The sequence below is a fragment of the Tupaia chinensis genome, unplaced genomic scaffold (genome assembly GCF_000334495.1).
Source record: "Tupaia chinensis unplaced genomic scaffold, TupChi_1.0 Scaffold000430_1, whole genome shotgun sequence".
NCBI lineage: Eukaryota > Metazoa > Chordata > Mammalia > Scandentia > Tupaiidae > Tupaia > Tupaia belangeri.
This window is the reverse complement of record NW_006159935.1, coordinates 1560221-1572479: the sequence shown is the minus strand read 5'-3', so window position 1 is coordinate 1572479 and position 12259 is coordinate 1560221.

The window sequence follows — 12259 nt, the reverse complement described above, 5'->3', positions numbered from 1 at the left end:
GGGATTGTAACTTGGTTATCATCTCCCTCCTGGAGGGCAGGGAGGAGAGGAATTTCTAGTTTTCTGTCTGTCTGTCTGTCTCTCCAGCAAGTGTATGCACCCTATAGCAAAAATCTCTCTAAAAGAAAAGTAAGTAAATAAATAAATAAATAAATAAATAAATAAATAAAAAACCGTGCAGTCAGTCCCAAAGTTTCAAAGGAGTTGTGTTCTAACATACACTTGTTATTAGTCTGGAAATTGAAAATACGTTTTTATATAGGAAGTGGTGGCTAGGTTTTCAGCCAGACCCACAGATCTTTTCTAAAGAACAGTGCGCCCACATGGACATAGCCATTCCCAGGCCCAGCTATTGTTCTGAGTCATTAGTAAAGATTTAGTTGCAAAATTGCAACCTCATAGTCTGCTTTCTTGGTCTTATTATTTTCCAGTGATATTTACACTAGCGTGCTAAATCTAAAAGGTTTTGTTTCTCTTTTATTTTATTTTTTAATGTTGCATTTGTTAACAGTTTATACAGTTTCTCAAACTAGTATCCTAAGAGGCATCTCTGCAAGCGTAGCTCAACCTGATCTTATCAATTGTTGAAGTAAAATCCGGGGCAGTTTAATCTCCGACTTTCAGTTTTTCTAGTTGTAAAATGCAGAGAGCAGTACCTGTGTCTCAGCATGTCTGTGAGTTGTATAGAGCGTTTGCGAATGCCTGGCCCAGGGAGAGCGTAGACAGAGAAACTCAATGTGGGGTGCCTTTTTGTAATTCTTAGTGGTGCCTGTAAAACCACAGAAAAATTCCAACTCTCTGGACAAAAAAATGGGAATTTGTTATATTAGACAATTCAAGAAAAGACACGAACACTGAACAGTGGCGTGAGACAGGAAATAACCACTCCGAGAGAACCAAACCAAAGATTTAAACACTGACAACACTCTCTTTCAGTCTTTTTTCCTGCTTGTCTTGGTATCTTGCCTTCAGCGTCTACCTGAGAACGCTAACGTCTTTCCTTGGAAGAGTGGGACAATGACAGTGTTCAGTTCCAAATTTTACAATTTATACTTCCAGCTGCCAAAAGAATTTCTTTCTCATCTCCAGATCTTCAGAGCTTGGGAAAGGACTTTTAGTGGCCCTGTTTTTGACGTGTTCTAGTCACTGCTGAACGAATCATCTGTGATCCAAGAATGAAATGATTGTGAGCTCAGGTGAAGATACGTAAGGAGTTTTCTGTGAGCGGACAGTAGACTGACTTTTCCAGAAAACGGAAGAAAGTGATGGGTGAACAACTGTGTACACGACCCTTCCTTCTTCACTTCTTTCCTTCCCCTTCCTTCTTATTTAATTTTTTTGTTTATTTTATTTTCCTTTACCTCTGAAGAATACCGTCTATTGTTTTTTTGTTTATTTTATTTTCCTTTACCTCTAAAGAATACAGTCAATTTATGACTGAAGAAAACACCATTTATGTTTGTTTCTTTGTTCCTTATGAGTGTTAGCCATATAGAAATGGTGTCCTACTACACAGGAAAAGTGTGAATTTCTATGAAGTAACGATCCTTTCATGATTACGTCCCAATCTTCTGTGTACGTCTCCTAGCAGGTCTGCAGACATTATTAAGCAAATACCTGAGCAGAGTAGTATATTCCAGAGTTACATTGCCTAATCTGACTAGAACTTTTATTAGAAAAAAATGTATGTCCTTTCTGAAAATGGACAGTCTGCTCCATCCACAGAGTAAGCCATAACGTAATAAAACCTCATAGTGTTACATGCTACTTACTAACTCCATTCTTCTTCCGGCCATTAAATATATGTTCAGAAGTATGTTTCCGGTTAATTTTGACTATAGGGAAAAATACATGTTTCCCCTAGCCTATATGCTGTCGTCTGTTCACTCACATACAAATATGTATTCTAATTACTGGACAGTTGTGTAGATGTCCGTACAACACCTAGCTGAGAATTAACACGGCATGTGTTGGATGCACAGACTGGGAGTGGGTCAGAGAAGAGCATGAATCTTTTTGGTTTTTTTTTGGTATTTACTTTCAAGCTATATGCTCTTAAGGAAATTATTTTACCTTTCTAATTCTGCTTCTATATCTACTAAACAATGTAAATGAGAAATGAGTAAGTGGTAATTTTTTACCATTTGTTGCCTGATTCATAAAACACGTCAACAAGATGAAGAGAAAAATACACAGGAGCCAGCTGGCACCATGGTTGTTAAGGTACTGGACTCCCAAATGGTCGACCACTGTTTGAGTCCTAGACCCGGTTGCTTAAAATCATGCTGGGCACTTGTGGATGCATACCTAAAATCCCAAGATGAGAGTGAAGGAGAAGGGATTCCGTGTGGCCATCCTCCCTTGTGGGGGAGGGGGTAATTTCTCACTTTCCTTCTCTTTCTCTCTCTCTCTGAACATCTCTGGCAAGCTCACCTGAACCTGAAAAAAAAAGATACAAATACAAAAAAAAATCAGTATTGTTTTTTATACTGTGAGAGGAAGAAAGATTTTTAATCCAACACTATTTTGATGTTTATTTTTTAAAGACAGGTTGACCCTATCTATGGTCTGTGGGTAAATTACTGATACATTGATATATATATATATTTTTTTTTCAGAATACTGGGAACATTTTGTAAATGTGTTCTCCAGTGCATTGAATGGTAACCAGTGGCCTTTCAGAGCATAAAGACAGGCTTAAAAAATATGAAATTTTTTTTTGTATATGCTTCATTTTCAAGACAGCATAAAACAATTTTTCCCATGTTTTAGTTTACCAGGCCCACAAATCCTTAAGAGAATCACTGCTTTGTTGTAGAAGATGACTGATTCGTGGAGCTTTGTACTCTATTCTGCAAATATTAGATATAATAAATTCCACTTGAGGATAACAGTTTTGGAATTTTCTCTGAGAGGTTAAAATCCTGGGAAGAAGGCATTTCATTGTAATACTGAATTGGCAAAGGCACGCTTTTTTCTTTATGCAAGGGAAAACAAAATCAGTGCTCAGATGGTTTTCTTTCAAATTCCTATTCTTTGACTGATGAGGGATAAGCTCTCTCTCAAACCATTCTGTTAAATAGATTCTAGTTGGATTTATGCATCTTCAAATATGAGAACAGCTATACTCTCTGTTGATGCATAAGGCTTCACCCACTGATGGCAAAATGCTTTGAAAGGATATGATCCATTGGCCACCATATTTGTTTGTATATTTATTGTTCGTATATACCTTTTTCTCCACTATGCCTGGTGGAGCAGACAGATGTCTCCAATTAGCAATATTTTTGCTGGATAATTTTTTCTATTTTATGAAAAAAGATCCAAAATTCAGATTATGGTCTCTATGCATATCCAAGATAAGCTTTTCCAAACGAATAAATATTTTAAAAATGTTTTTATCCTTCTTTCTTCTTCTTCTTCTTCTTTTTTTTTTTTTTTAATTTGCCAGAGGGCGAGTGCACTGGTCAGAGGAAGCAGGAAAAGCATCCCCCTTGGGGCATGGCCGCACAGCAGTCCCTTCCTCCATCTCTCCCTCCTATCAGCTCTTCCGGCATGCATGCCTATGTACCTGGCGTGAGTCTCAAGCTGCTTGGTCTGGGAGTTGAAGCACGGAGTCAGCCATGTGGGATCCACCCACCTTACCCAGTACTCCAGGGGTCAGCCCAAATGATTCAACTCTAAAAGCCTTTATTTTATTCTCTCTGTGTTATTTGCATATTTGGAGTTGGGAGAATACCAATGATTTAATGGGGAGAATCACTGGATATTGTGCAGTTAGAAAACTAAGTTTCTATTAAAAAATCCCTTTTTAAAAAAAGAATTATTTTATTTAAATTTAATTATTACTATTACGTAATTTGACCAGAGAAAGAGAGAGTGAAATTGTGAAAGCAAGCTGCCAGGTCCCAGACTGGAGCTGCAGTTGGCCATGTGGGAGTCCAGCACCTTCAACCACCATGCCACCTGCTGGCCTGTAATAGTAACCTTTCTGCCTTTAATCATGACACAACTAGTTCTATTACTAATCTATTTGACCATACTAATAAATTATGATTAAGTCTTTGCAATGACCAATCTTAGCGACATCTGCTTTTCAAATGTGTAAAAATGAGAAAATTAATCAAATGCCTATTTCATGCAGTTCTAAATAACAATTTTAGGTGAATTAATTATATGGTGAGGTCGGTAAACATACATTCGACTCTGATTGCTGTCTTTTGTATACTTTACTTGATTTTGGTATGAGTTATTGCATTGCTTTTCACAATGACTTAATTAAAAAGGGTTCATCTAAGGTTTGTTTTATTTGGATTAACACTATATAACTTGTACTAATGACACATAACTTCACTACTGAAACCTCTAACGTATTTGTTTTTATTTTTGCCTTTATAGACACCCTTCTAGCCTGTCTACTTTCATTTTTTAAAATTATTTTATTTAACTTCATTTATTTATTTATTTTAATTTGACCAGAGAGGGACAGAGAGAAAGAGAGAGGGAGAGAGAGAGAGAGAAAGATAGCCACTAGGTCTGGGACTCGAACCGTGGTTGGCTGTGTGGGAGTCCAGAGTCCCTAGCAATCATGCCACCTGTCAGCCCCTAGCCTGTCTACTTTTGTTCATCATTAGAATCAAAACATATAACAGCCCGGATATTAAAATACATGTCCTTCCCTGAAATAGGACATGGACTTAAAACTATTTAGTATCCTATTTATAAAAATATTTCACAAAAATTTCCTTCCTTCAGGATGGAGATATGTAGCACTGATTTACAATTTTATGGCAATTTATGCTTATATAGCTATACATACATGATATTTTCAGTAACTAGATTATTGTCTATAATGTTTTGATTTTTTTTTTAGTTCCTTAAGGAAAACAGACATATTTTCATTACTGTTTGGTGAAAAATAAAAACATAATTTTCAAGTAGCCATCATCTCCATCTCAATTTTGTCCTATAATCTATTTACCTTATGTTCTTTTCCATTTCAAAGCCCAAATTTCATGATGGTTTACCAAGCATGAACACTAGATACAAGAGTACAAACTAAATGTCACCAACACAGTTTAAAACGCACATCCATAAATTTTAGAGCAAATCTAAAATCAACTTGACATTAAATATGTTAGCCTACTCTTGTCAAACTCCTCTCTGGGTTTGCTTTGACCTAAATTTCCAACCAGATATTCTTATTCAAATGTGTCATGAGGGCAGCCAGATGGCCTGATTTTTCCAGGGCAGCAGTAAAAACGGTTCTGCTTTCTCATGGATTATTTGAAATATGTTGCTCTTGCTCTGAATATGAATGTAAGCTTCATGTCTCGGTGTGCTAGGCAACAAAATGAGAGCTTTAAAAAGTCACAGATCCAAGCTGAGTCCTGAGTCACTGTGAAGCCTGTGCGGCCTTGACTTCCTGGTCTCTGTTCTTGAAGACGGGATTATAACATGACAGTGTTGTATGTCTGAAGGTTGAGAGGACAAAAGGATATAGTGAAGGTGTAGGAGTAGCAACACGTGGTTTTCTGAGGGCCAGTTGATAGAGACACTGTTAAGTAGCTCACAAATAATGAGTGCTGCTGGCCCACCAGGGAGGCAGAAATTGCCCACCAGTGGGAGGTAAGAGGAAGGTGGGAAAAGAAAGAGAAAAATGAACTTTGCTGGTCACAGAGGCACCCACTTAGTGCACTGGAGCATAATTCATTAAGTGGACCTCTGTGGCTAAGAAGAGCTAATTCACCTACCAAGCTCAGCAAATTTACATTCTCCCTCTCAGAAGGATGAGACCCTGCACACTTAGTTATTCATCTTTTGGGAAATAACTGGGTAAGATATGTGTAATGGAGTAAATCAGCAAAATGAAATGAATTCCCCCCATGCCCCAAACCAGACTCCTGGGAAATATACTAAAATATTATTGTTAATTGTATATCTATAAAAGTTCTTGTAAATGCACTCATGTTAATCATGACTGCAGAAGTGCTATAGTTTTCCTGTTTTTTTATAACATTCCATTTCTTGGAAAAATACAAGATAATTTTGAAAGCAATCAAAAGAGCCAGATGAGTTCGTTTTAAGTAAATCTTACAGAAAACTGCCATGTTATCTCTGTGAACTTTGGTTACTGACTTTCTCAAGGTGTGGAAAGACATTCCCAGATCTCTGAATTACTCTAATGTGCTTTGTACTCCACAGGTAAAAACAAATAAACTGCTCTGTCATTGAGGCTGTACGAGGGAAGCTGAACAGTAGTGGTTTATGTTTCCATAACGAGTTTCTTGTCCTGAATGCAGAACTTCTGTCATATTTCATGGAGTTTGTATAGCACCTATACATAATTAAATAGCTATTTTCTCTTTTCTGATGCATCATTTTTAGGCAGAAACCTGCATTTGTGTTTTTGGTATCTAGCTATTGCCTGAGTCTAATTTCTGTCACATTTAGTTCTGCACGTAAAAGACGTTTCTATAAAAGTTGTCACCAAAAGTTATGGTAGGACGAGCAATTATGTAGAAGTCAGAGGAGAGTGTTAATGTGAATATTTGGGCGTGTCTAATAGAAATATTAAGTTGCCGACTTCACAAAGGTGCTGGAAAATCCCATTAACATTTACATTAACAAAAGAAAAAAAAATTTTTCCTGAAAGATCTTGACAAAATAACGTCAATCCCCCCACAATGATGTCTATGTCCTAATCCCTGGAATCTGTAAACATGTTACCGTACATGCCAAAAGGGTTTCCCAAATGCGGCCACAGGGGCCATTAGGAGAGGGCAGTAGGAGGGTCAGCCCCGAGCAAGAAGTATGGCAGAAGCAGGGTGGAGTGAGGCCACAAGCCAGGTAACCTGAGCAACCTCCAGAAGCTAGGAGGGCGAGGAGCCTGTTCCTCTAATGTCTACAGACAGACTTCAGCCCTGGCAATAAACACCTTGATTTTAACTGAATAAACTTGATCTTGACTTCTGAACTCCAGACTGTAAGACTGCGTATTTTTCATGTTTTACGTCACTCAATTATGGTTAGTTGTTGCTAAGGTATTAAGTCATGCTTGTTACCCTACTTTGCAATTTCAGAATGTAAAACGGAGGCTTAAATAAGAACAAAGTGATTCAGACATAACCGTGAGCTGCAGTCTTGGTCCTTGCTATGACAGAGCTAGAACTAATCCTAATAATATAAGTCTGTCGAACACCAGGAGCGAGAAGCGACGTGCTCAAAGTAGCACAGGTACTTACTGAAGTACCAACAGACGAGACTGAATTTGGGGCTTCACAAGGCTCTGGAACCACTAATATTAAATTCTACTGCCTTGCCTCCATTATGGTCTGAAAACATGAATACAAAAAGTCAGTATTTAAAAAAATATTTTCAAATGTTGTGATAAGGACTAGGGAAGAAAGAGGATGTGAGAACAAAGAACTAGGACTGGGGAAGGGTCACCTCGGAATATGTCCAGTAAATTCCAGAGTAGGCCGTCAGCAGTGATCCCATTAGACGTAACCCCGGCCCTTCTGGTGCATGTTGAGAAAATAAACATAACTATAATCAATAGACATGAGGAATAGAGTTCTGCAAAGAAATCTTCAGGCATGAAATGCAAGGAATTTTCTTCTTAATATATATGTTCTCTGAATAAAATCATGACCAAAATATATTTTAGTTTTATTAAGACAGTATTATATAATTTTGGACCGTTATTCTGCAAAGACTTAATAGACACCTTTTACTTGGGGGGAGGATGTATACATATGTTATTCAATGTCTTTGAAAACATACTTGTGTATATTTTAGCAGCCCAGGTTTGTCGAGGGCACTTCACTGCAATGCCATCAGTTTCTATGGAGACACTAACTATTGTGCAGTTCAGAGAGAAAAAAAAGACTCCTTTGCTTCCCTGTGGCTTTCAAATTGTTTTTACTTGTCTTTCTATTCTACACATTCAGAAGTAAAATTAAAATGGTTTTCTTTTTAAGAAATATTACTTGAATGCCAATAGGATTTTTTTTTTAAATTTCACAAAGACTATAAACATTTACAAATTAAATACAGTTTAACAGAAAATGCATCTTCTCTGGCCATCCTATTCCCTTAGCAAAGATAATGTTTCTTTTGCTGGTTTATAAAGCTAGAAAAAAATGATATTCCGTTACTCAGATTTTTAAAAGTAACATACATTAAACACTACCGATAACTTGGACTTGGGTCTTTTGCACAGCTGTGGTAGATAGATAACTTCCATGTATATTAAGTGAAGTCACATTTTCATGCCAGTAGGAAAGGACCCTTTATAGAACCAAATTACTACAAAGCGTGTGAGAGAACAAATCTTTTCTACTTAGAAGAAGCATGGCAATTCAATTTAATAAAGAAATTCTGTTTTTGTGTCTGTTGCTTGACCTGTGATGTGTGCATTCTGTCCTCTCTGTTGCATCATTCATTTCAAATAAATATTTAAAACAAAAATATTTGGTAATCAACAGACAATACTGCTTGGTCTAAACTCCATGTTTATACTCTCTTTATTTACTGGTTGGACATTTGGATTCATATTTGAATTCCTCCTTAAAATGGGATTCTCTGTCTTAACTATTTTTTGAAGTACTATCAATTCTCAATTATATATGTACCAATAAATAGCATAGTTGGGAAAATTTAAAAACCACTTCTAAAAATTGTTCCAGGCAGGATACAAAAAGAAATACAAGAAAAAAGAAAGGACTCATTGTTGAATTTATGCATTCCAGTGTGTTTTAATATCTGAGTTAAATGTTAGTGTTAACACTGACTCCATGGAGATAGCATCGTACTTTGCAGTCTAAGAACTTACAAGTAGCACAAGGTCTTTTAACGTAATTAGCACAGGATATCGAGCCCCACCAGAAATATGGGATTCGTCATTAAATTTAGAGGCTTCTTTGTCTCTCTGAGTCTAATCATGTGTGCAGAAGACTAATTGTTAATGGCATGGTCTTTATTGCTCATAGCTTTCTTTCATTTTAAATGGAATGGTCTGCTTTGTGAGAAATAATTAGGTTTTATAGGCCTACCTGCATAGAGCCTTTTGTGGAATGTCTTATGGTTTTGCCAATTCAGATCCTGAGAGCAATTAGAGACTGAGTTGGGAGCGTTCCTTAAATCACACACATATTGTGTTATTGCCTGCCTTTTATTTTCTCACCTGCAGTAGCAGAAGCTTCATTTACTAGCAAATACACAGAGCAATTGTTAGTCAATGCAAAAACTTGGTTTAGAAAGCTTAAGCTAGAAAGAGGATAAGACTGGCACATGGCTGTGTGTCCTGATGTTTGGCACTGTCGCCAAAATAATTACGTTCTCCACCTTAGAAGTCTGTAACCAGTCTGGAGAGTGACAGTCGTTGCATGGTTTAAAGGATGGTCAGTGTTGGTGGCCAAATGTTGTAATTTAGTGTGTATGGGTTTGTCTGACCAGAATCATCGATTAGCTTCCTACAGGGAGTTATCTGTTGCTCAGAGGTAAACCATAGGGACACTTTTCAAAAGACCTTACAATCGTCGTAAAAATCAACATTTGGTTTCTCAAAGAGTTCAGTTTACATGATGAGTCAGGGACTCCACTGGGGAGAGTGGATAGTTTGTCTCCCCAGTGGAGTCTGACTCATCCTCAGTGTTGCAAGTTTCAGATAGTATTTTGAGTGAAATCTGAGTTATAGTAGAAAAAATTGCTGAATTATTTCAGTCACTTTGCTTAGTTGCCTTCTCCATAATATGGATGGAATTAATGAAATTAATTTTAATAATTAAGTGAAGATAAAGATCATTGTCATTTTATATTTGTTTGCCCCTATAAGTTGCATATTTGTTACCTTGGAGTTAATTATCAAATAGAGGTAATGGGTTGGTACTTTTCCGGTATTCTCTCATGACATTACAATCTGTTCTGCCCACTGTTCCTTTTCCCTTGAACTTAACCGTGTTTTATCCTCTATGGATCATCAGCATGTTAGCCGGTTACCATGTGCTGAAGCAACGTTATTCCTGATCCGTGTAATCAATAACACTCAGGGTACTTCCAATCTTGACAGTTTTCTTTAGTGGAAAATTACTTTGCATAGGCTTTTTACCATATTCATTGACAAGTCATCTTCATTCAAATCTACAGTGTCAGGCGTTATCAATTCCGAAAAGGAACTGACAACTTTGGACGTATACATGCACACATCAATAATTTTTCAACTAACATCCTTTGAAGTCATTTTTTGCTGAAATAATAGAAGCTAGATGAATTTATGGCCTCCATCCAATAGCAAACCTAAAGCTAAGTTTGAAAAATGTCATATGAAGTTGCAGAATCCACAGTGAAATTTACTGGTGGGGAGTATATAATTTTTGATATAAAGAAATAGGTCATTGGAGAATGTTTTCACAGCAAACAGTGGGGCTGAGATGTTTATTTTCTGAATTTATTTTTCTATGTTGTTTTAAATCCTTTTCTGGGTAGGAGAAGAAGTCCTAGAAAATGTGTCACATGGCAGATTGCATTCTGGGTAATAGAATTCAGACATGCAAAAGTGTTCATTTCTGCTTTGAAGAATACCTGAGATTTTTGAAATCTAAGAGAGCTTAGAGTTGTATAAAATTGGCTAATTAAAATGTTTTTCACATATTATTTGAGGAAATGGTCCCTTTTATGGAAAAGAGATGAAGAAAACATAAAAGTCCAAAATAAACTTAGCAAACAGAATGTTTTACTTTCAATAATTGGACTTTTGGGGGGACCAGCAGTTAGTGTAATGGCTATGTGGCTGGACTCCCATGTAGTCTACCTCAGTTCGAGGCCCGGACCTGGTGGCTTAAACTCACGCCGGGCACGTGTGTGTGTGTGCCCAAGATCCCGAGAGGAGAATGGAGGAGAAGGGATTGCAGTGTGGCCATGCCCCCTGGGGGATGATTTCTCACTTTCTGTCTCTCTGTCTCTCTGGAGAGTGCACACGCCCTATAGCAAAAACCTCTCAAAAAAAAAAATTGGACTTTTTGGTCATAAACGAGCATAAGATACTTAAGTCAGTTATCATGGAGAAACTGCAGCATGCATGTTCTTCTTCCTTTTCTTTTTTTTCTTAATACATGACAAAATTTTCCCTTTAGAACATGTCCCTTCCAACTTGTTCATGCTGTTTTGAACATTTTGGCTATAAAAAAATAACTTCTTTTGTATTACAGTATATAGGCCATATGAAAATCAGTTCTAGTAAGGCTGTTTTTGCAGTCTTCAGAAGATCCAACACAGACGAGGAAAAATTCTAAATAAGGTTGAGATTATTCATTTGTCCTTTAAAGTTAGTAGAGTTTGGGAAGAATTGTGCTATGGGTTTGACAATTTGTAATAATTAAACTTCAAATAACTAAAATAGAGATAATTTGCATGCTTCCTGCAGTGAGTCAAACAGTATTAGTGTTAAACTGAAGTAAAAGTTTCTTATGGTCCTTGTGCAGAAGTAGAAATTGTTTATGATCTGGTTTATACTGTTCCGTAGTTTTTATGTGCATGTAAGTATATTTTATCTACTTAAATGCAGTCATACAATATTTGCTGTTCTATTTCCTCTCTTCCCTTAACAATGTAATTAGGACTTGTTAATTCATATATATCTCCCACTTGTTAGAAATACATGTACTATAATTTATTTAAAATTATTTCTTATGGTTAGGATTTGGACTGTTTTCAAAATATTCCGTTGTAAGTGCTGCCATAACAAATGCCCCTGTTCTTTCGTTCTTACATACGTGTTCAGTTATCTCACTAGTACAGGTTTCTGGGCCCACGTCGGATGGCTCAAAGGTGTTCAGGCAGATAATCCTATTTACACTTAACTGCGAATGCATGGAAATTTTGGTTTCCATCCCCTGGAGTAATGTTGTCCTTAACTGTCTTTCTTGTGTTGTATCTTTCTGATAGACTAAAGTAATATATAATAGTTTTTCAAATCTGATGACTTTTGTTATTAGTAAGTCAGTCATATTTTAAGCCTTTGGCTTTCGCAGGCATTACCCAACATCTACAGCTATGGATACCTGGAGATCGCTGTAAATACAGATATAGATAATTACAGATACTGTTATAGACATAGTTAGAAACATAGATGTAAGATGCAGGTATAGACACACACACACGCATGTATGCACACGTGTGCGCGTGCGCACACACACACACACACACACACACACCTACGCACCTTTTCCCATCAGCAAGCCCTTCCTTATGTGGTTTC